At 64.9% G+C, this 2647-nt stretch overlaps 1 long non-coding RNA gene across 1 annotated transcript; it reads right to left on the bottom strand.

Moving 5' to 3' along the window:
* Positions 1-235: 235 nt before the first annotated feature.
* On the bottom strand, positions 236-1189 carry LOC108580746. The gene is made up of 3 exons (XR_004178866.1): positions 1052-1189; positions 529-678; positions 236-436 (listed from the first exon to the last, which is right to left on the bottom strand). It is a non-coding gene; the product is annotated as an uncharacterized LOC108580746 (long non-coding RNA).
* Between the last annotated feature and the right edge of the window lie 1458 nt (positions 1190-2647).

Raw genomic sequence — 2647 nt, 5'->3', positions numbered from 1 at the left:
GTGATGACATATGGGCAGGGGTTGGGAGCACTGGACTCGTACTGGGGGCTACTGCTTCCCAGCAGAGTAACTTTTGCCAGGCAGCTCATCTCTGGCCTCAGTTTCTTCATCGGTAAAATGGGGTCAAAAGGGTGGAACTCCAGGCGGTTTAAAGAGGTGCCTAGCACACAGCAGGTGCTCACTAAATGCTTCCTGCGTTGTGAGGCAGTGAGTAGACCATTTGGCCTGCATTGAGGAGAGTCTTGATGCCTTTAATTTGTTTGCATGCAAATGAACAAATAAAAGGAGGTTATAACCTTGAACACTCCCTCTCCCCAGTCCACAGCCCTTGGGTAAGATAGGAAGGGAGACAGGCCTGAGGAGCATGGGATTGGGGGAATCGGTGTGACAGGGTCCTGGGAAGTGGTGAGACTGAAGCCTTTGCAGCTGGATCCACCTGGGGGCCCTCTGGGAAGCCTTCCTGGAGGAGGTGCATCTGTTCACCTGGGAGCCTCTGGGGCCTTCCTGGAGGAGGTGCATCTGTTCCACCTGGGGGCCCTCTGGGAAGCCTTCCTGGAGGAGGTGCATCTGTTCCACCTGGGGGCCCTCTGGGACGCCTTCCTGGAGGAGGTGCATCTGTTCCACCTGGGGGGAGCCCTCTGGGACGCCTTCCTGAAGGAGGTGGCCTTTCAGCCAAGCCTAGGAGGGTGGGAAAAAGCAGGGGTGTGAATGAGAAGTGGGGAGGCAGTCCGGGAGGTGGAGCGACCTCTAGAGCTGGGTTCTAGCTCAGCTCTACCGTTTAAGAGCTGGGGCCTTAGGTGGGTGACCCCTTCCCGGGACAGTGGGGTAAACACCCCCGACCTGGATCTCAGTGGGAAGCCAGGGTGGAATGCGGCAGAGCAGTCACCTGGGACACGGGGGTGGTCAGTATTACCACCCCCACCTTCTTACTCCTGACGCAGCCCCCATGCTGAGGGGTCAGGACCTTCCCCCAGGCACGACCCTTAATTTTAAGGAGCTGGTCGCGGTGGCTGGGGGCTTCCTGCCCCCTGGGGAGGGGCAGGGAGCTCACCAGCCACCGCCGTCAGTCTGTCTGTCGCCTCCACGCCTCCCCCCTCCAGCGTCCCGCGCCTGCAGCTTTCCCCGAAGACATTTGGTGTCAGTATAAGGACGGCTTTTCCTCGCACGCGGCGCGGCTCGGTCTCGCCGCCGCCGCACGATCTACACCGCCAGGCCCGCGGGCTCCTCCACCCCAGCCCCCGCCGCGCAGACCCGCGCTTCGAGCCGGGCCGGAGGCGCGAGAGCAGAGCCAGGCGGGCGAGAGACCGGCCCCAGCCCCGCGCTCCCCGCCGCGCCGGTCTCTCCCGGGCACTTGCCCCGTCGCTCGGTCCCCGCAGCACCCGCGCCCCGGCCCCGGCCCGGAGCGCCGCGCTCCCGCCCGCCGCCCGCCCAGAGCCTCGCGGTCCCTCCCGCCCGCCGCCGCCGCCTCCTCCCACCATGGCCCGGGCCCCAGGCCGCCGCCGCCCGCCGCCTCCCGCGCCCGGGGCTCAGCTGATCCTGAATTGGCGGGGGGTCGGCTGGCGGTTAGAGTCCCTCTCGATCGCCGGCTTCGGGTGCGGACGCGTCGTCCCCGCGTCTCTAACCTGGACGACCCCCCGCGGCCGGGCCAGGTCCCGTACCAAGGTAGGTGGGGGCGGGGTGGGTGGGGGGAAGGAAGGGAGGGCTTCGTTTCGATGCCAGTTTCTTGGCGCGTTGGCTTCTCTCTTCACTGGGGCATTTATTTATTTATTTATTTCTGGGGACCGATCCTTCCCACCCGCGCGTACCCGTCAGGTGAGCCCCCCATCCCGCGCCTTCGGGGCCATGCCTTGGGAGGAAGGACAGGAAACTTTGACCGGTCCCCTCTCCAAGGCCACGAAAGTTCTCTCGGTGCCAATACTGAAGCCAGCTGAGCCAGCGCTGCAGAAATTTATTCAACAAGTCAGGCTGGCGGCCGGGGCCCGGGCTGTCCGCGCGTCCGGCCGCCCCTCAGCGGCTGCGGCTCTGCGGGCAGCTGGGCCAGAGCTGGTGCCCGTGTCCGGCGGGCTGAGCTGGGAGCGCTGGCCCGGGAGCGCGGCAGCGGGGGGCACTGGGTGGGGGAATCCCGGGCAGGGTTTAACTTTGCTGGAGGCGGGGGTGGCGGAGACCCCCTCTTTGGCCCGCACCCCAGCGGCGCGGAGGCCTCGCTGCATGAAGCCAGGCCAGGGTCGGAGCAGGGGCTGTAGGGGTGAAAGGGACCCTCGCCGGCTGGAGGTGTTATGTAATGAGTGCTCATGATGATTGGGTACTAATTGCCTACTGGGTGGTGTTAGGGGGGAGCTGTGGGGGACTGGGGGCAGCGGTGGTGGGAGGCTATTTGGGGGAAGTCATGGTGCCTGGGGGAGGGGGCTGTGGTGGGGCCCAGGCTGAGGCCTCAGTCAGCCCCTCTGCTAGTGTCTTTCTTCCCTGTCAGAGCCTTGGGGGGTCCTGATCTGAGGATGAGATTGGGGTCTGAGAAGACCTCTGCGCTATATTCTCGTCCTGAGGGTCTGTGTCCTGGGTCCAGGTGTGTGTGTGTGTGTGTGAGAGAGAGAGAGAGAGAGAGAGACAGAGAATGAGCGAGCGCTGGAGTGGGCCTGCGTGTCTGGCG

The sequence above is a fragment of the Papio anubis genome, chromosome 16 (assembly GCF_008728515.1).
Source record: "Papio anubis isolate 15944 chromosome 16, Panubis1.0, whole genome shotgun sequence".
Classification (NCBI taxonomy): domain Eukaryota; kingdom Metazoa; phylum Chordata; class Mammalia; order Primates; family Cercopithecidae; genus Papio; species Papio anubis.
Note: the sequence above shows the minus strand (reverse complement) of the source record. Positions and strands in the feature narration are given on the sequence as shown.